Genomic DNA, 23,302 nt, shown 5'->3' with positions numbered 1-23,302 from the left:
AATGCATGAATACAAAATCTGTAAACCAAGCATAATAAGATAAAACATAAACAAGAATATAGTATGTGATTTATTGGGCAACTCAAGGATGATCTCGACTGAGTTGTTTCTTCCCGAATATCACATGAATTATACCTTTGTCGTCCCGGTCTGACGAAGACGATGACCTGTATTCAACTCTGTCCATATCAAATCTGAAATGACAATATCGAATACACTGTATCAGTAAATAACTCAATATTCAATCTGTTCTGATCAATACTCAATTCAGTATACAATATGATCAATATATGAACAAGATACAATCTGAGTCATATCAATAATATCACAATCTAATCGAAATCATATCTGAATCTGATCAATCTAACTCAGCTGATGTTTCAACGGCATAATAACACGATCTGAATAACCCCGTCAATCTGAACATCACAAATATAATACTGGAGCTCATAATCTGTGTCAATACAATTCATACTCTGAATACTAATACAATTATGATATAGAATCTCAATCAAAATCTTTCGAAAATCATAACAATTACAAAAACAGTCTGTTCTTTAATCTGTCTTCGATTCTATAATGTCTACGGTATCAGAAACGCCATATCTGAATCATATTCAATTCTGACAATATCATAAATTCAAATCTTGTCTAAACGTAACAAAACATACGTCCAGTTGTAGTCTGCGTTGATAGGAACACAGTACTGTAGTCGGATTTAAAATCAGACGGACGGATTGCACAAAATCGCAACTATAAGCTTCGGAGGAAATTTTGAAAGCTTCTTCCCCAATTATTCGATTTTTGCTTCTGAATCCTCAAGATTGTATGTATATATATATATACATATATATACACGTTTCATTCCCAAGAGGCCAAGTGGCAATTTAACAAAATGCATGCCGCTCGCTCGGGCGGACAAAAGTTGCCGCTCGGGCGAAGAACTCTCGGCCCTCATCCATTATTCATGCGCGCTCGGGCGAACAAAAAGTTCCGCCCGGGCGAAGGACTCTCAGCTTTCTACCAACACTCAATGGCGCTCGGGCGGACAACCATTTTCGCCCGGGCGCTATACCTTCGGCCCAAATTGTATAATTTCATATACTTGCTCAAATCTTATCTCGAACTGGCCCGGCTATAATTACATCAATTCATAATCAGTAAATCATATCAGATTAAAATAATTAAATTCTCGGGCATTACATATTTACATCCTCTTGTAGCCGTTGAAGCAAGGAACAAGAATCTATAATCGAAATAAAATTCGGATAACTAAATCTTGCGAAATCTTACTTCAAAGCCTTGAAAACTTGAAGAATCTAAGGAGACCTTCGGTTCTGTCCTTGCTGAAACGAAGAAATGCAAGCTCAGCACCTCATCTATATATATATAGGCCATGTGTCAAGTTAAGAAGAAAGGGTGGATGTCTCGCATGCAGCACCGCGGGTGCGCTCATGTCCAGACCGCAGGTGCGCTCAGGCTTCGACCACCATTTCATTTTCCTAAAATGTCGACCGCGGGTGCGGTCTTTACAACACCGCGGGTGCGGTCTTGCTGCACCGCGGGTGCGGTGATGCTACGGAAATTTTGGCCAACTTACTGTCCATACACCGCGGGTGCGGTGTCTACAAGCACCGCGGGTGCGGTATGGCTTCGGCAGCACATTCAAAATTCCATGATTTATGACCGCGGGTGCACTCTTGTTCTGAGCGCGGGTGCAGTCTTGCAAAACCCTCATTTCTCATGTATTTTCTTCCCTCATTGCATTTCATGCATTCTCGTATTCTCCGAATCGTTCGTACATGAAAACTAATAACCACAAGCCTTACAATACGAATCATAATCTCAATTCTGTATAGTCTCGCAATACCGGCAATACAATATCAGTATATTCGAATCAACAACTCATCTGATCCAAATATGAATAATATCAATATACCCAGCGATACAGTATAAATCAGATATCAATTCCAACACCTCATAATCGATAACAACAAGATTTGATATCAAATCGGTATAACCATAATCAAATCAAATCTAAAAATTCATAACAATTCCATACGGTATCTGTTCTTCGATCCGGTTTCGATTATACAATATCTACTATCGCAAGAACAACATATATGGATCACATCTGATTCTGGCAATATCATAATTTTAAATCATATCAAAACGTAACAAAACTTATGTCCAGTTGTAGCCTGCGTTGATAGGAGCACAATGTTGTGTCCAGATCGAAAATCGGATAGACGGATTTGCCGAAATCACAAATCTATGGTACAAGAAATTTGAGGGAACTTTGCTATGGAATTCTCGGTTCCTTTTCTGAAAGAATGAAGGAGAATCGCACAATTATATATCAAAATTCATGCTTGAAATACGTGGCTTAATGTTCAAGTTGCACGTCACACCGCGGGTGCCTTCACTTTTGCACCGCGGGTGCGCTCAGTGTACTGATATACATCAAATTTTCCAGAACCTTGGACCGTGGGTGCGCTCCGTCTTGTACCGCGGGTGCGCTCTGTCTACTGTAGCAACACCACGGGTGCGCTCTGTCTGGCACCGCGGGTTCGGTGACCCTATTGTACCAACACTAAAAATTCAAGATGACGACCGCAGGTGCGGTATACTTCTTGGCGCGGGTGCGGTCTTTCTTTGCCAATAAACTCAATTTGCAACGTTGTTTCTCTACGTCTGTTCTTCCCTCGCATTATTCATAATATATAACAATTCAACAGTATCAAACTCAAATTTCGGGCATTACATTTCTCCCCATTTTAGATATGAGTTCGTCCTCGAACTCGCAAGTAATCAATCAAAGCAAGTAACAGAAGCCATATAATCAAAAGCTGAATAAATACTCACATTATAGAAATAACTCAGGATGTCTCTGTCTCATCTCTGATTCTGCTTCACAAGTCGCTTCTTCAGTGCCATGGCGACTTCACTGAACTTTTATTATCAGAATAGTCTTCGTTATGATTTCTCTTTCTTTTAGGGATTTCTGATTTCAATCTGGACTAATAATTCAAGAAGTATAATATCATAATATCTTTCGAATTAACTCTGATAAAACTAATCTCACAATACTGGTTATAAAACATCCGTATATACCAATCCACAGCTCATAACAAATCAACACCATCAGCTGTTATCAAAGCTGTTTAACCTAGTCAAGGATATATTCTATTTTCAGTTGCAAATACCAACAGTCACCGTCCGACGTTGGCATATTCAGTCTGTTTACTCTGAGCTAATTCAAATTCTCCTAAATCAGTTACATTTTCTTTGCATATCTTTGACCGTATCCGATTCTATATTAGGTATCTCCAAGGTATTATCCTTATACAAAGGAAAGTTGGAATCAGTATTGTACAATGCCTCGAGAGAAGCTATCTCATTATTCATCTGATAGCTATTGTCGTACAATCATTCACAAAGTGACAACACATCGTATCAACTAGTGCTAAAATCCAGCCCTACAGTTCCTGGATATCCTCCAGTATCAGGATAGTTGCTCCAACTATCTGTCGATCTATAGACGATAAGTGAAAGAGTTCATTGTATACTCTGTCAAAAGTACAAAATCAAACGAAAATCACAGTATGATATAATCAACCTTGGCGTTCAGTACCATCTATCTTCTTTTCTGACATAAATCTCCATCGGCTGGTCATATCCGTAAGTCTTCATGTACAAATAATATATGCAAATTCACGCAATCTATTAATAACAATCACATCGCATCACAATCTTGAAAATATTTCGGTGGTTTCATTACGAAATCTATAGAAATGTACTCCCATTTCTATACAAAAATCGATAATCAATATAACCAATCTTCTATTTTTGTGGGGACCCGGACGCTAATCATCTTTTTAATCATGATTGGGACTAATTAATCAAGTATAATAAACACGGTCTAAAATTTTTTTTTTTTAAAATGCGGAAGGTAATGGAATCAAACTCCTATACATATCAGTATAAAAGTGTAAATCTGATAAAATATACAATCATACATACTCAGGTTCAACAACTACTATCAAGTGTTTAAACCCTAGCTCTAGTCCAAGTCCGGTATCACCACTCTAATCTCGATCTGTCCTCATCTCTGTGACCCTGTATCTGTCCCACCTGTTGCCATGCACACATACAGACAAGACAACAGCCGGATAACTCCGGTGAGATATAAATATCCCAGTATAAACAATGTATTAAATGCAATCATATAGAACATATATAAAAGCATAAACAAACATCAAAACATGTATCTAATCTGATTACATGAATTAATGACTCGTGATCTAATCTTATCTTATCTCAAATCTAGGGATCCCAATCTAATTTATACTTGTGGTATTCTGTATCGAGTGTCTGAGATAGAAGTCGATCTACATCTAAAGCTCTTCGATACACCGTAAGTCTAGAGTCTTATCGGTTCTGAGAAAGACTCGGCGGTTCTGCCCTAGCTAGGCTGTCAGCCCTAGACTCGGACTCTGACTCTGTTCTAAGTCAATACATTAACATATCAATCTAATAATCTGCAAATATCAATGCAATAAAATAAAGTATGTGATTTAGGGAAACTCAAGTCAAACCTAACTCGAGTTGTGCAATCCCGAATCAACATTTATTTATACCTTTCTTGCTGTCGCTCGGATACAATCGAAGTCTCGATTCAACGTCCGTCAATACTCAATCTGGCAATGACAATACCAATATTCTGTATCAATATTCAAATCAAATCACAACACCTCTGTTTTATCAAATTCTGGCGGTACAACAGTACAATCTGACTACACCGGTACTACTATATCAGTATATACCAATTCCAATAATTTGCAATCAACCACCGTACAAATCTGACATCACACCTCAGTCAATTTCATTCTGAAATTCATAACAATTACATATCCAGTCCGTTTCTTAATCTGACTTCGATTCTACACTGTCTAACATGTCAAGAATAACATATATGACGTGTATACAATTCTAACAACATCATAATTTCAAAACATGTTAAAACGTAGTAAAACTTACGTCCAGTTGAAACATGCGTTGCTAGGAACACAATACCGAAGTCGGATTTAAAATCTAACGGACGGATTGAAATATAAAGGCGTAAGGATTTTCACGGAACTTCCTCGACCCTTTTCTTATTTTCGAATTCTGAGGCAAATCTGATTCTTTGATATTTATATCAAGTTTGCATGCAATTGAAACGTGGCACCTTTTCTCAATTCTCGGTCGGCGCTCGAGCGGTAATAATGTACCGCTCGGGCGCGGCCTTCTCTGCCCGAAATATTTTCGAACGCACCCTTGGCGCTCGGGCGGTCAAAATCTACCGCCCGGGCGCCAAACTTTCTGCCCGCGACGTGAATTACAGCAACATTGGCGCTCGGGCGGTTGTTTTCTACCGCTCGGGCGCCGCTAGTTCTGTCCGAGAAGTTATATACTTCACATGCTTGATTTAATTCGATCTCGTAATGGCCCGGTTATACTCACATTATCTTAACTCCAATAATCTCATGTTAATATAATTAAAATCTCATATTAACAGAATCAAGATCTTGGCCCTTACAATTTTTCTCTTTTCTGCTACCAGAAATAATACTGAATCAACTACTGTGCGCTTCTGACCATATCTGTCATTTCAGATTTGAAATATATCTGGCACAACTAAATGAGTTATTAACATACAAGACAGTATTACTTACCTGATATTCTGATCGACACCCTGTTCTGACTATCGATATCAAATTCTTTAATATCAATCTGAAATATTCAGCACAAAGAGACGATTCTGTCACATATCTGTTACTCTGATCGATGCTCTGCTCTGATCCTCATAAACGTTAATTTTTTATAATACTGTCAATTTGGCTACTCGATCATATCTTCGACGTTGTTTAAATTAACTGCTATATCATCTTCGAATGTAATGTCCCCCAAACAATATAATCTGTCTTCAATACTGTTTTAGAACAATAACAATTCTCAAGCAATTTCACAACAACAGTCACATATCATAATTTGCTAACCGCAGCCAAATATGAATTTCTGACTTTTCTGCCATCGGTGTCATTCTCAATCACTGATAACGGCCTCAACCGTGTCAAGATCAATCATTATACTATAATAGGATATTACATACCACAAATACAATTTGTTTCAGTCAAAACTCATATCTGAACAATTTCTGTATACAACACTTTCAGTTCTTAGATCATTCAATACAAGGTATTCAATTCAGTCAGTCATATGCCACGAGTATATCAAAATATCATAGATAAATGGCATAAAATCATTAGAATACCTCTGAACACAGGATTCATCAACCCATAATTAGAACTGAAGTATCTCAAAAAGAAACACTCAATCAGAAGTAATTCTAACTCTCAGGCTAAATCTTCTAACTGGTATTTCAATTCTTCCGATATAATCAACATCATTCTGTATGGAATTCTAACAATAGGAACAGTACCTGATATCAAATCAAGGCTGAAATCACTTTCCCTAATATAAGGCAAACCTGGAATCTCATCTAGGAAGACTTTAGCAATTCTTCTGCCATTGGCAAATCAGTTCATGATATGCTCAGTTTCAGTAATCCACTGAATACATAAAGAATTACTCCATTCCTTTCGATAATCATCGAGTCGTAATCAATACATATATCAAAGGAATTTTAAATCGAAAATACTTACCGTATATTATTCATTCTTTGGCTATCTCAGGTCTGAATCTTACCATCTCCTGGCAAGAATCTACCATAGTTCTGTACTTGTCAACACATCAATATCCATAATGCAATCCAAATCAAGCAACGCAAGTAAAACGTAGTATAAATCCATCTCATTCTCATGTCATTGCAGTATACGATATTTACAGAATTCACTGATATCAATCTTTCCCCCAAAAGATAAAGAAATCAATACTACAATATATATAGACCCAACAGATCAAGCGTCTATCAATTCAATTCATTCAAAAATAATCGTAGGGCATGCATTAGTATCTATTAATATATATGCAAACTAATCGCAAAAGAACAGTTACCTGTCACTATATTATCAAGTGCATCCTGGGTCTTTTCCTCGGTCATCATAACCAGATGCCTCTGCTCCCTGGAAGCTTCAGGAACCTTTCTGTGGACAAACTCTAGCAAAATGTCCCTGCTGTTTACAGACATTGCATCTACCAGTCACTCCTTGGCATTTCTCCGTGGGGTGTCTTCCTCCAAAGGCTCTACAATACACTCTGGTATAACTCAGGCTGGAACCACTGGAGCTAGATGAACCGCTCCCTAACTTCTTGAACTGCTTCTTTCGAGCTTTCAATTGTTCTTTCTTTTCACTACTGCTGCTACCAGTCTCGATTCTGGGAGGTAGTTGTTGTGGTCTCGGTGTTGAAAGAACATACGAAGCTTCCTTTTTTCTCATCAGAACTGTTTCTGCTCTTCTGGCTCTATTCAAAGTATCAGCAAAATTATTCGGTTGTTTCACATTAACTAATGTACGTATCTCCGGATTCAATCCCTGGATGAACTGATCAAATACAGCTGCATCATTCCAAGCCACGTGAGGGGCAAAACGTAGCAATGTGAAGAACTGGGTCAAATACTCATCAATATTCAACGGACCCTGTCTTAAATTTACAAACTCTGCACTTTTATCCTGTCTGTATGATACGGGGAAAAATCTTTGATAAAATTCAACTTTAAAAATTTTCCACGTAATCGCTGGACCACGCTGTTCTAAGCCTTCTTTGGTTACCAGCCACCAACTCCTTGCGACTTCCAGTAACTAGTGCCCAATCAATTTAACTCTACAATCATCTGTGAACCCCAAAAATTCAAATAGCATTTCTATATCTTCTAACCAATTTTCACAGTCGACTGGCGTCTCAGTACCTTTCAGAATCGGCGGTTGAAATGACTGAAACTTCTTCATCATTGTTTCCATCGGAGTTTCTGACACATCCATCTGATTACTCGAAGTACTACCCAATTATCGAATTCTTCTAGGAGGTATATCTGATAATCACAAGAGTTAGCAATCACATGAGATAAATCCGTCTTAGTCCCTTTCTGATCAGCTTACCTCTGATCAAGAATTGGTTCTGATCTATTTTCAAATAATACACATTACCAAATCAACTCAGATATTCAAGTAATATGTATCTTGTGGGGACCCGGACGCTAATCATTTTCTTCTTCATCTTTGGGATTTAATTATCAATTAAGATAAAACAGGGTCTAAAAATTTTTCTTTTAAATTATAAGTGCGGAAGGTAATGACATCTAATAATATACGTATCTGTATAAAACTACATTTCTGTATAAAACTACAACACTGTACAACCTAAATCTAAGGTTCAAATACTAATTTCAAGTATTAACATCAAATCTACAATAAGTCCGGAATCACCACGCTAAACTCGATCTCTCATCATCTTCTCGACCTCGATCTTGTCCCACCTGTTGTCATGCACACATACAAAACAAGACAACAGCCGGATACTCCGGTGAGAATAAATCCCAGTATAAAACATGGTAAACATGCATATACATAAACATGTCATGAAATATTCTATCTTGAATAATATTTAAGCAATGGATTTTATAATCTATGAAATTAAATCAAAATAAGCATGCCAATCAAATCATCTAAACATTCTATTCAAATCAAATCATTAAAACATGCTATCATGACTGAAAGCAATAAAAATGGGTTTCATAGTCTATGAAACCACATTCCTAAACGCATGCAGTTCTAGTCAAATCATGTCTAGACTCGACTCATCTATAACTCTAGGGATCCCGTTGTGAATAAGACGATCTATCACCTACTCTCCAATCGGGGTGACAGTACGTCTTATTCCTAGACTTCGGTCTGATCTATATCCACATCTACAATAGGAGAGTGAATCTTCCCCTAAGCTGTGATATCACCGAACGTCTAGAAGTTTGACTGTTTCTGTCAGACTCTCCTATATTAAATGCAATGCATACAAATCTATAAACATAGCAGGAGCATATCAGCATATAAACATTGCATATTCATATCAGAATATAACAGTAATCTAGTATGTGATTTTGTTGGGAAACTCAAATGGGATCTATTTGAGTTGTTTCTTCCCGAATATCACATGAATTATACCTTTGTCGTCCCGGTCTGACGAAGACGATGATCTGTATTCAAATCTGTCCATATCAATCTGAAATGAGAATATCGAATACGCTGTGTCAGTGAATAATTCAATACACAATCTGTTCTGATCAATACTTAATTCAGTATACAATCTGATCAATGTCTGAACAAGATACAATCTGAGTCATATCATCGACATCACAATATAATCGAAATCATATCTGAATCTGATCGATCTAAATCACTACTGAATCTGATCAATATAAATCTACTGATGTTTCGACGGCATAACAATACAATCTGAATAACCCCGTCAATCTTAACATCACAGATATCACATTGGAACTCATAATTATGTGTCAATACAATTCATAATCTGAATACTAACACAATTCTGATATAAAATCTCGGTCAACATCTTTCAAAAATCATAACAATTACTGAAACAGTCTGTTCCTTAATCTGACTTCAATTCTACAATGTCTACGGTAGCAGAAATACCATATCTGAATCATATTCAATTGTAACAATATTATAAATTCAAATCTTGTCTAAATTTAACAAAACTTACGTCCAGTTGTAGTTGCCGTTGCTAGAAACACAGTACTGAAGTCAGATTTTAAATCTAACGGACGGATTTCTCACAAAAGGCGTAAGGATTTTTCACTACTTTTCTGAAGCTTTCTCTCCGATTTCCCTTTTTCTTATCTTTGAATGAAATTTTGCTTGCATTATATATTCACACGTTGCATGTCAAAATACGTGTCACACTTTTCATAATTCTTAGGCGGCGCTCGAGCGGTCATAAATTACCACTCGGGCGCCGAACACTCTGTCCGAAGCTTAGCTGATTATCGATTGGCGCTCGGGCGGTCAAAAACTACCGCCCGGGCGCCACATCTTCTGCCCGAACCATGCTCTTGTTGAACATTGGCGCTCGGGCGGTCACTTTCTACCGCTCGGGCGCCAATAGTTCTGTCCAAAACTTGCACAATTTATATGCTTTGCCCAATCTGGTCTCTGATTGGCCCGACTTCTTTATTCAAGTTCATATGACCTCAATCATGTCAATTAATCAACGTCTGATTAAAATAATTACATCTCGGGCCTTACATATCTTCAAAAACAGTAAAACATACCGAAATATTAACATATTCAATGTAATTCAACATCATAATAAATCACATGCTAGCAATAACATGCAAGGAAAGAAAAAACATTCTACCCCGCTCACTAGCTTCTATCTCAGTCTCAAGAACCTACAGTTCTAGAACCTACTGTTCTAGAACCTAATGCTCTGATACCACCTGTTGTGGAGACCCGGACGCTAATTCGATTCTTAATCATCTTTGGGACTAATTAATCAACTGTAATAAACAGGGTCTAATTTTTTTTTTAAAATACAATATTACATGCGGAACGTAATGGCATTCATTTATTACACATATCAGTTTAAGTTAGGGTACAAGTCCTGTACAACATACATTTATTCAAATTAAGGTTAAACAACTAAAATCAAGTGTCCAAACCCTATTTCTACTCCAAGTCCGTAGTCTCCACTCTAATCACGATCTCTCTTCAACTCCTTGACCCTGAACCTGTCCCACCTGTTGTCATGTACACATACAAACAAAACAACAGCCGGATAACTCCGGTGAGAATTATATTCCCAGTATAAATCAACGAAACATGAATTTCATATAACAGAAATAAAAGCATGAAGCATATATTCATCACATGTATCGCAATCAGAAACATGAATCAATATCAAACTATAAATCATACTCGTGACTCCACATCTAAGACTAGACTCATTCCTAGTCTAGGGATCCCGGTTTCCAGACGTTGGCATTCCATATCGATCATCAGTAATAGAAGAAACTCCAATTCTATCCACATCGATATCCAATCATCCGGTGACAGACTTTGGCACTAACACCAATACACTATCTTGTGACATCGTGCAATATGCCCGTGGCGATCCCACCACTATCAGGCCCTTCTGTCACAAGATCACTCGTCTAATACTCATCTAACACATGCTTGCTATAAATCAATAGAACAAGCATATCAATTTAAATCAATACATATAATAACAGTAAGTATGTGATTTAGGGAAACTCAAGTATATCCTACTTGAGTCGATCTCCCAATACCATATTGACTTATACCTTTGTCTTCTCGATCAGACGAAGTCGAAGTCTCTGTGGGGACCCGGGCTCTAATTCTTTTCTTTGGGATTTAATGGATCAATAGTAAAAAAAGTGGGTCAAATTTTCGCTTTTAACATTCATTTACATGAAAGCTAAACAAGATCATTCTATATTATTCAACGACATAATATACAAACATAAGGTACAATATGTCTGGTTCCAAACCATACTCGACAACTAGTAATTAAATACAGTACATGCCAAAAGTACAACTACTAGTTCTTCTGCTATGCCCGAGATCACCACGCTATGTCCATCTCTCATCCTCTGCGTGACCCAGATCCTGCCCCACCTGTTGTTATGCACACATACAGACATAACAACAGCCGGAAACTCCGGTGAGAACAAATCCCAGTATAAACATGTATACATGCATATAATCAATTAAACATGAAACATGCTATCATGAATGACATCATATGTACATGCAATGCAATGCGAATCAAACCATGTCTGGACTCGACTCGACTAGAACTCTAGGGATCCCGGTGTGAATAAGACGTCAATGACTGTCACCTACCCTCCCACTCGGGGTGACTGTACGTCTTATTCCTAGATTCCGGTCAGAACTGTATCAACGGCTGCAATAAGAGTAATGACTACTCCTAAGCTGAGATACACCGAACATCTAGATAATTGACAATGACTGTCAACGACTCTCCTATCTTAAATGCAATGACTATCAACCTGTAACAAAGCATGCTTGTATTCATATCTGAATATTACAATAATCTTACATGCTTGAATACAATTCTATAATCAAAGCATAATCATGTAACAAGATTTGAATAAAATTCTATAAACAAGTTATAAACATGATACCATATATACAACAATACTAGTATGTGATTTTGGTTTGGGAACTCAAATAATATCTTATTTGAGTTATGGCTTCCCAAACAAACATGGATTATACCTTTCGTCGCACAATCTGTGTCGTAGTCGAAGTCTCGCTGCTGAATCTGTCAATACCAATCTGAAATGACATACATACAACATACTGCATCAACTTCTAACTCAAAATCGATAACGGTACAAGTCTGATACCAAATCCCAGTCAATTTAACTCTGAAATTCATAACAATTCTGTACAGTGTCCGTTCTTAAATCCGTTTACAATTATACTATGTCTAATATATCAGGAACAACATATATGAATCATATCTGATTCCTGCAACATCATAATTTCAAGACATGCCAAAACATAGTAAAACTTACGTCCACGTGTAGCCTACAACGATAGGAACACGGTACCGAAGTCGGATTTCAAATCTAACGGACGGATTAAAAGATGCAAGCGCAAGAACTTCACAAGCCTCTCGGAGCTTTTCCCTTTCTTAATTCTTATCAGATTCTGAGGGAACAACGTTTATATATTACCACTTGCATGCATCCGAAACGTGGCTTCCTTTGGCCAAATCTTGCTGGCGCTCGGGCGGTCGAATCTTACCGCCCGGGCGCGAGCTCGGCGCTCGGGCGGTAAGATTCTACCGCCCGGGCGCGGAATGTTCTGTCCGAAATGCTAGACTCTGGCGCTCGGGCGGTCATAAATTACCGCCCGGGCGCCACACCTTCTGCCCGAACGTACTCCCCTTCAGCATTGGCGCTCGAGCGGTCACTTTCTACCGCTCGGGCGCCACTAGTTCTGCCCGAAATTGGTAAAATGACACAACTTTGCCCACTCTGGTCTCGATATAATCATATCAATTAAAATTTTATAATTCCGGATTAATAGAGTCGAAATCTTGGCATTTCATAGTGCTTCTCATGACATAACATGCATTCTCATATCTTCAATTATCGCATTAATGAAGATTAGTAATTCTCAGGCCTTACATTTCTCCCCCTCTAAGAAATGATTTCGCCCTCGAAATCTCAAGCACTCGATATACAAGATGTAATATAATCAACACTGACTAAATACTTACATCATATAAATAACTCGGGATGTTTCTGTCGCATATCTGCTTCTGTCTCCCAAGTTGCTTCTTCCACGCCGTGACGACTCCACTGAACCTTCACAAGTGGAATAATCTTCGTTCTGAGCTTCTTTTCTTTCCGATCAAGAATTTGTACCGGTTGCTCAACATAGCTCAAAGTCTGATCAAGCTCAGCTTCGTCAGGATGAATGACATGAGAAATATCTGGCATGTATCTACGCAACATTGATACATGAAAAACGTCATGTATACCAGATAGAGAAGGAGGAAGAGCAAGTCGATATGCTCGGTCGCCAATCTTTTCTAGAATCTCGTAAGGACCAATGTATCTCGGAGATAATTTCCCACGCTTGCCAAATCTGACAACGCCTCTAAATGGGGAAATTTTCAAGAACACTCTATCTCCTTGTTCAAATACCAACGGTCTACGTCTGATATTGGCGTATTTGGCTTGCCTATCTTGTGTTGTCTTCATTCTCTTCTGAATGATCTTTACCTTCTCGGTCATGTCACGAATCATATCCGGCCCAAGTTCTGGTACCTCTGAGATGTCATCCCAGTACAGCGAAGATCTGCACTTCTTACCATATAAAGCTTCAAACGGTGCCATCTCAATACTCGTCTGATAGCTATTATTGTAAGAGAATTCGCAAAGAGGTAGGGAATCTTGCCAACTAGTGCCAAAATCTAGCACTACGGCACGCAACATATCCTCTAGTGTCTGGATAGTCCGCTCTGACTGTCCGTCTGTCTGAGGATGGTAAGCAGTGCTAAGGTGTAAGATCGTACCTAAAGCCTGCTGTAAACTGTGCCAAAAGTGCGAAGTGAATCGTGGATCACGATCGAAGACGATAGACATCGGCACACCATGTAATCGGACTACCTCCCGAACATATATCTCCGCCATCTGATCATGCCGATACGTCATTCTATACGGAATAAAACAAGCTGATTTGGTCAATCTGTCAATAATGACCCAAATCGAATCACAGCCACGGGAAGATCGGGGTAACTTCGTCACAAAGTCCATGGAGATGTGGTCCCATTTCCATTCAGGAATAGACAAACTCTGAAGTAACCCTCCGGGCTTCTTCCTCTCGGCCTTCACCTGTTGGCAATTTAAGCATTTAGACACATATTTGGCGATGTCTGATTTCATCTGCTTCCACCAGAACTGTGTCTTCAAATCATTATACATCTTTCTGCCACCAGGGTGGATGCTGAACCGACTGCAGTGCGCTTCGGACATAATCTGATGTCTCAAGTCTGAAACATCCGGCACAACAAGACGGTTATTGACGTACAAAACATGATCACGCACCTGATATTCTAACAAATGCCCTGCTCTGACCATCTGAATCGATCTTTGCACATTCTGATCGGTTCGTTGAGCTTCTTTCATCCTCATGATCAAGTCCGGCTCAACTTGAATAGCAGCAAGTCGTAGTGGCTTCTTATCTGTATCAAATTCTAATCCAGAGAAACAGCAATTTTCAACGAGTTTTGTAACACCCATCGTCGATAAGGATAGAGAACAAACCTTTCGACTCAAGGCGTCCGCTGCTGCATTAGACTTCCCTGGATAATATTTGATCTCGCAATCAAAGTCTTTTAATAGATCAAGCCATCTACGCTGTCTCATGTTCAACTCCGACTGAGAGAACAAGTACTTTAGACTTTTATGGTCTGAATAGATCTCGAATTTCTCGCCATAAAGATAATGACGCCAGATCTTCAGTGCAAAGACGATAGCCGCCAATTCAAGATCATGAATGGGGTATCGAGTCTCGTGAGTCTTCAGCTGTCTTGATGCATATGCGACCACATGCCCTCGTTGCATTAAAACACATCCCAAACCTCTGTGAGAGGCATCACAATATACAACGAAATCACCCGTACCTGAAGGAATCATCAAGACAGGTGCACTGGTCAGCTTCTTCTTCAATTCTAGAAAGCTAGACTCACACTCCTCAGACCATAGGAATGGCGCATTCTTCTGTGTCAATTGTGTGATTGGCTTAGCAATACGGGAGAAATCTTGGATGAATCGTCTATAGTATCCTGCTAGACCCATGAAACTGCGTATCTCTGGCACAGAAGTCGGTCTTGACCAACTGATCACAGCTTCCACTTTACTCGGATCTACAGAAATACCATCTCCTGATATGATAAGTCCTAAGAAGACAACTCGATTCAACCAAAACTCACACTTTGACAATTTAGCATACAGTCGCTCGTTTCTCAACGTCTGCAAAACAATTCTGAGATGCTCCGCATGCTCATTTCTGTTCTTCGAATACACCAAAATATCATCAATGAAGACAATCACAAATTCATCTAAATATCTCTGAAACACTTGGTTCATCAAGCCCATAAATACCGCAGGAGCATTGGTTAAACCAAAAGGCATGACAATAAATTCGTAATGTCCATACCTGGTTCGAAATGCTGTCTTCGGTATGTCTATATCTCGAACTCTGAGCTGATGATACCCAGAACGCAAATCAATCTTCGAATACACGGAGGATCCTTGCAACTGATCAAATAAATCATCAATCCTAGGCAAAGGATATTTATTCTTGATCGTTGCCTTATTCAACTGCCGGTAATCGATACACAACCGCATCGATCCATCTTTCTTTCGCACGAATAGCACCGGAGCGCCCCAAGGAGATACACTAGGTCTGATATATCCCTTGGCTAGAAGATCTTCCAACTGTGCCTTTAATTCTTTCAACTCTATCGGTGCCATCCTATACGGAGCTCTCGAAATAGGAGTGGTACCTGGAATCAAATCAATACTAAAATCTACCTCTCGCACCGGAGGTAACCCTAGAATCTCCTCTGGAAACACATCTGCAAATTCCCGTACTACTGGCAGATCTGCCAATGTCGGGCTAGATTTCTGTACATCTACCGCGTACACAAGGAACCCATCTGCTCTTTTCTGTAACAACTTATTCATAGACAAAGCCGAGATCAAGGGAATCCGAGATCTGGAACCCTTTCCGTAGAATTTCCACTCGTCTGTCATTTCTGGTCTGAATCTGACAATCTTGTGGAAACAATCCACGGTGGCTCTGTACTTTGTTAATATGTCAATTCCAACAATACAATCAAAATCATCTAACCCGAGTACTATGCAATCTAGATCAATTTCATGACCCTCAAACCGTAAGATGCAATGTCTAACCGTGGTCACAGCTATCAAACCACTTCCCAACGGAGAAGTAATAGACACAACATCTAACAACGACTCAACAGGCAAGGAATGCAATAATGTAAATCGCTCTGAAATGAATGTATGCGATGCGCCCGTATCTATCAATATATAAGCAGGATAACCACAAAGGGAACAGTTACCTGCGATGACATCATCTGGGGCATCTTGTGCTTGCTCCTCTGTCAACGCAAACACCTGAGCCTGTTGTCGGGTCGGCTGGCTCCCGGTCTGACCACCTCTGGCTCGAGGCTGGGTTTGTGCAGGTGGCGGCTGAAATGAGTGAACAGATGAAACTTGCCTCTCAGGCTGAGTCACTGAGGCAGACGACCCTGCAGCCTGAAATCTCGATGCACCACTTCTCTGAGGACATACCTTGGCATAATGCCCCGGTTTCTTGCATATGTTACACCTGCCCACTACACCCTGACACTGTTCTGTGGCATGCTTACCTCCACACGTACTGCAATATCCACTTATCGCCTCTAAACCCTGGCCAAGACCTCTCTGTCTTGACCCGCTGGAGCTCGAAGAACTGCTCCCTGCCCTCTTAAACTGTTTGCCCTTCGCTTTTAACTGATCTTTGCGTCCACTACTGCTACCACCACTTTCGAATCGAGGAGGATGTTGTGCTGGAGGTAGTGGCGGTCTCGGACTCGGAGCAACATATGGAACACTCCGTTGCCTAAGCAATCCTGCTTCTGCTCCTTTGGCACGTTTCAATGCTTCAGCGAAATTATTAGGTCTCCCCGTATTAACCAATGTAAAGACATCAGGATTTAAGCCGTTTATAAACTGATCTGCCACGGCCTCATCACTACCTGAAACATGAGGTGCAAAGCGAAGCAAAGAAGAAAATTTAGCAACGTACTCTTCAATGTTCAATTGCCCTTGCCTCAGGTTTGCAAATTCAGCGCCTTTATCTTTACGGTAAGATACAGGAAAGAATCGCTGATAGAACTCCGTCTTGAATGCTTTCCATGTAATCTCGGTGCCACGCTGTTCTAGTGCCCTCCTTATATTCACCCACCAATATTTAGCCACGTCTTACAGTTGATGGCCAATGAGTTTCACTCGCTTCTCGTCACTATATTCCAGAGACTTGAATAACATTTCAATATCCTCCAACCAGCTTTCACATTCGATTGCATTTTCTGTACCCTTAAGAGTTGGCGGTCGAAAGGACTGAAATCGCTTTAACAGAGTCTCCATAGGCGTAGCAGTGACATCCATCGTATCTCCGGATGTGCTACCCTGTTCTGGCGCTGGTGGTCATACTGGCACAACTGCTCTTCTAGGAGGCATGTATCTAATAATCCAACGGATTAGAATACAAGATATACAACTGTCTCAGCCCTCCTCTAGTCAGTTACCTCTTACCTAGAATCGGTTCTGATTCAGTTTATTACATGCTGTAATCACTCAAATAACAAACAACATGTAATAAGGAAAGCAATAAACATGCTAGCACATCATAGAGCAAGGAAGAAGACTCGATCTACCCCGCTCATTCTATCTTATCTCAGTCTACAGAACCTACGCTCTGATACCACCTGTTGTGGGGACCCGGGCTCTAATTCTTTTTTTTGGGATTTAATGGATCAATAATAAAAAAAGTGGATCAAATTTTCGCTTTTAACATTCATTTACATGAAAGCTAAACAAGATCATTCTATATTATTCAACGACATAATATACAAACATAAGGTACAATATGTCTGGTTCCAAACCATACTCGACAACTAGTAATTAAATACAGTACATGCAAAAAGTACAACTACTAGTTCTTCTGCTAAGCCCGAGATCACCACGCTATGTCCATCTCTCATCCTCTGCGTGACCCAGATCCTGCCCCACCTGTTGTTATGCACACATACAGACATAACAACAGCCGGAAACTCCGGTGAGAACAAATCCCAGTATAAACATGTATACATGCATATAATCAATTAAACATGAAACATGCTATCATGAATGACATCATATGTACATGCAATGCAATGCGAATCAAACCATGTCTGGACTCGACTCGACTCGACTAGAACTCTAGGGATCCCGGTGTGAATAAGACGTCAATGACTGTCACCTACCCTCCCACTCGGGGTGACTCTACGTCTTATTCCTAGATTCCGGTCAGAACTGTATCAACGGCTGCAATAAGAGTAATGACTACTCCTAAGCTGAGATACACCGAACATCTAGATAGTTGACAATGACTGTCAATGACTCTCCTATCTTAAATGCAATGACTATCAACCTGTAACAAAGCATGCTTGTATTCATATCTGAATATTACAATAATCTTACATGCTTGAATACAATTCTATAATCAAAGCATAATCATGTAACAAGATTTGAATAAAATTCTATAAACAAGTTATAAACATGATACCATATATACAACAATACTAGTATGTGATTTTTGTTTGGGAACTCAAATAATATCTTATTTGAGTTATGGCTTCCCAAACAAACATGGCTTATACCTTTCGTCGCACAATCTGTGTCGTAGTCGAAGTCTCGCTGCTGAATCTGTCAATACCAATCTGAAATGACATACATACAATATACTGCATCAACTTCTAACTCAAAATCGATAACGGTACAAGTCTGATACCAAATCCCAGTCAATTTAACTCTGAAATTCATAACAATTCTGTACAGTGTCCGTTCTTAAATCCGTTTACAATTATACTATGTCTAATATGTCAGGAACAACATATATGAATCATATCTGATTCTTGCAACATCATAATTTCAAGACATGCCAAAACATAGTAAAACTTACGTCCACGTGTAGCCTACAACGATAGGAACACGGTACCGAAATCGGATTTCAAATCTAACGGACGGATTAAAAGATGCAAGCGCAAGAACTTCACAAGCCTCTCGGAGCTTTTCCCTTTCTTAATTCTTATCAGATTCTGAGGGAATAACGTTTATATATTACCACTTGCATGCATCCGAAACGTGGCTTCCTTTGGCCAAATCTTGCTGGCGCTCGGGCGGTCGAATCTTACCGCCCGGGCGCGAGCTCGGCGCTCGGGCGATAAGATTCTACCGCCCGGGCGCGGAATGTTCTGTCCGAAATTCTAGACTCTGGCGCTCGGGCGGTCATAAATTACCGCCCGGGCGCCACACCTTCTGCCCGAACGTACTCCCCTTGAGCATTGGCGCTCGAGCGGTCACTTTCTACCGCTCGGGCGCCACTAGTTCTGCCCGAAATTGGTAAAATGACACAACTTTGCCCACTCTGGTCTCGATATAATCATATCAATTAAAATTCCATAATTCCGGATTAATAGAGTCGAAATCTTGGCATTTCATAGTGCTTCTCATGACATAACATGCATTCTCATATCTTCAATTATCGCATTAATGAAGATTAGTAATTCTCAGGCCTTACAGTCTCGAAGTCAAATATGTCCATATCTAAACTGAAATGACAATATCGAATAGAATGTGTCAATGTATAACTCAATTCAAAACCTGTACTGATCAATACTCAAATCAATACATAATATAATCAAAATCAATCTACTGATGTTTCGACGGCATAACAATACGGTCTTGATAGCCCCGTCAATCTCAACATCACAGATATAATAATACGACTCATAATCGCTATCAATACGAATCATAATCTCAATTCTGTATAGTCTCGCAATACCGGCAATACAATATCAGTATATTCAAATCAACAACTCATCTGATCCAAATATGAATAATATCAATATACCCAGCGATACAGTATAAATCAGATATCAATTCCAACACCTCATAATCGATAACAACAAGATTTGATACCAAATCGGTATAACCATAATCAAATCAATCATGAAAATTCATAACAATTCCATACGGTATATGTTCTTCGATCCGGTTTCGATTATACAATGTCTGCTATCGCAAGAACAACATATATGGATCACATATGATTCTGGCAGTATCATAATTTCAAATAATATCAAAACGTAACAAAACTTACGTCCAGTTGTAGCCTGCATCGATAGGAGCACAGTGCTCTGTCCAGATCGAAAATCAGATGGACAGATTTGCCGAAATCACAAATCTATGGTAAATTTGAGGGAGCTTTGCTCTGGAATTCTCGGTTCCTGTTCTGAAAGAATGAAGGAGAATCGCACACTTATATATCAAAATGCATGCTGGAAATACGTGGCTTAATGTTCATGTTGCACGTCACACCGCGGGTGCGCTCACTTTTGCACCACGGGTGCGCTCAGTGTACTGATATACATCAAATTTTTCAGAAGCTTGGACCACGGGTGCGCTCCGTCTTGTACCGCGGGTGCGCTCTGTCTGGCACCGTGGGTGCGGTGACCCTACTGTACCAACACTAAAAATTCAAGATGACGACCGCAGGTGCGGTATACTTCTTGGCGCGGGTGCGGTCTTTCTTTGCCAATAAACTCAATTTGCAACGTCGTTTCTCTACGTCTGTTCTTCCCTCGCCTTATCATAATATATAACAATTCAACAGTATCAAACTCAAATTTCGGACATTACATGATTGGTTATCCTGCTTACAATAAATGTAGTTAAAAAACACAACAAGTATTCTCAAGTTTAAATATTCAATTTTCTAGTTTCTTTTATTAGTATCTTCACTCTTTCAACATGTTGCACTCATTTACCCCATTATGTTTTCCATACAGAATGTTAAAGAAGTATTCAATGCTGCTATCAAAGTTGTGTTCCAGACACCCAAGCAAAAGAAAAAGAAGAGTAAGGCTCGAAAGGTTTATAGCAAAAGAAAAAGAAGAGTAACGCCTCAAAGCAAACTCTTCTAACCTAACGCGTTTGTAGCAGCGAATAATCTTAACAAACAACAACATATTTTGAATTCATGATTCTACTGCAAAGGAAAAAAAAAGACAAATCTTAACTTTGAGATAACAATGAACATTACATGGCAAATATTTACCATCAACGTAACAACATATAACCATAAAAAATATGAAAAAAAATAATTGATTGGCCTTTCACAGAACTTCTATGCAAACAAAAGCGTATTCCATATATCCAATTTGAATCCAAACTTCTTTTATTTTGACAATAGTAAAACGAAACGTGATAAAACTATCAAACTCAGATACCATTATCGGATAAAAAAAATTACCGCAACTCCAAAAAAAAGGATATGTATCGTAAATCTCATTATTGACAAATCAGATACACGTTAAACGCTTACATCGCAAAACGATTGTGAAGACGAACGGAGATGCACGCCTTTCCCACGCCGCAGCCATAACTTTGGAACTCAACAATCAACGATACAAATCTATATGTATCTCTATTTAGTGAGTTTTGTATCTGAAATATACACAATGAAGGAACCCGTCACGGGTGATGATGTGGACCAGTAATCTCTGGCGTGGGATAATTAAGCTAGATTGACGCAAAAGATTACGTCTTTAATTGATGGATCGAGACAATCTCCAAAAATTGCAAAAGAACGCTGTTGTGTACTTACCAGAGGACCTTTTTGATTTCTTGGTCGGGAAAATTGAATTTCAATCGACAGATAGGAGGGTGGAGATCAAATGCAATGGATGTGGTGTTCGGATCGTCGAGGCCTCAACCGAATATATGTTGGAGGAGATCGTGGATTTCGTCCATCCCTATCAAACAAATTTCGAGAGAGAAGATTTGTGAGGATCCGAGAGAGAACATTTGTGACGATCCAGATAATTTCGAGAGAGAAGAATTGTGAGGGTAAATCAGAGAGAATCGTGTAGGTGGTTTGTTGGAGATGGAGAGTTATTTTGAAAGATAAATATCTTTGAAGTGAAGCAAAATGATAAAAGGGCAAAAGGGTAAATAAAATTTTGGTCTCCGTAGTGACAGTTACTAAGTGCATCTCAGCTTTAATAAAATAGTTGAGATATTTATATTTTCAGAAATTAAAGCAGATAATAAAGTAAAATATATGTAAAAATTTATTAAATGGTTGAATATTTTAGTAATACAATTGAACGTTAAGCTAAATATACCATTAAAGTTACATTTTAATAATATATTATTTTTTAATTATGAAACAATCAAAATACAATTTAATTGAATTTCTAAACAAAATTGCATTTGAGGTAATTTTATAATTTCAAAGATAATGTGTAACATAATATATAATTTTTTCATGGTATTTTTTACTTTGTTTGATATTTCCCGGGAATAAAAGTATTCCTGGAAGGCATAAAAGGTAGTTTATGTTTATTGCACTTTTATTCAGAGATGTCCAATATCAAGTATAGTTATAGCTATATATTTAATTTTTAACATCTTGGAATAATACATATATGTATGAATAAAATAAATTAATTTATTCTTCGTAACATAAAATAATACACATACTTAAACATCGAAACTAAATTTATTTTTTTGTCATGTGTATTATTTTTCCTTCTCTTAAATCAATATTTTGGAATGCTCAAATTCCATGCATTTTGGATAGTAGATGTGAACTCCCCTTAATTCTTCACTTGATGTTTCTTGTCAAAAAGAATAAGTAGAATTTAAAAAGTTAACATAAAAATACAGCATAATCAACACAAAAATTGTTTTGACTTACGTATATATGTAAGTTCGTTATTATTATAAATATTATTTTTTATTACATAGTAATCTTATGATGAGATACGTGAACTTGATCAGAGAATTGACGTGACTCAAATACGATACGATACTAACATATCTCTTTCTTCTCTAATGGACACAATTTCTTGATCGCCTCATGCAAAGCCTAGTTCCTGTAAAGGG

General features: G+C 38.7%; 1 long non-coding RNA gene across 1 annotated transcript in view; it reads right to left on the bottom strand.

Moving 5' to 3' along the window:
• LOC140809804 (uncharacterized) overlaps positions 1 to 22,279 on the bottom strand; it is a 51,670-nt gene extending 29,391 nt beyond the window's left edge. The window contains exons 1-2 of the long non-coding RNA XR_012113180.1: positions 22,020 to 22,279; positions 21,738 to 21,859 (exon numbers count right to left, since the gene is read on the bottom strand). This is a non-coding gene — a long non-coding RNA (uncharacterized lncRNA). The remainder of the gene's footprint in view (positions 1 to 21,737; positions 21,860 to 22,019) is intronic.
• Positions 22,280 to 23,302: the final 1,023 nt, after the last annotated feature.

Source organism: Primulina eburnea, chromosome 13 (genome assembly GCF_022965805.1).
Source record: "Primulina eburnea isolate SZY01 chromosome 13, ASM2296580v1, whole genome shotgun sequence".
In the NCBI taxonomy this organism is placed as follows: Eukaryota; Viridiplantae; Streptophyta; class Magnoliopsida; order Lamiales; family Gesneriaceae; genus Primulina; species Primulina eburnea.
Note: the sequence above shows the minus strand (reverse complement) of the source record. Positions and strands in the feature narration are given on the sequence as shown.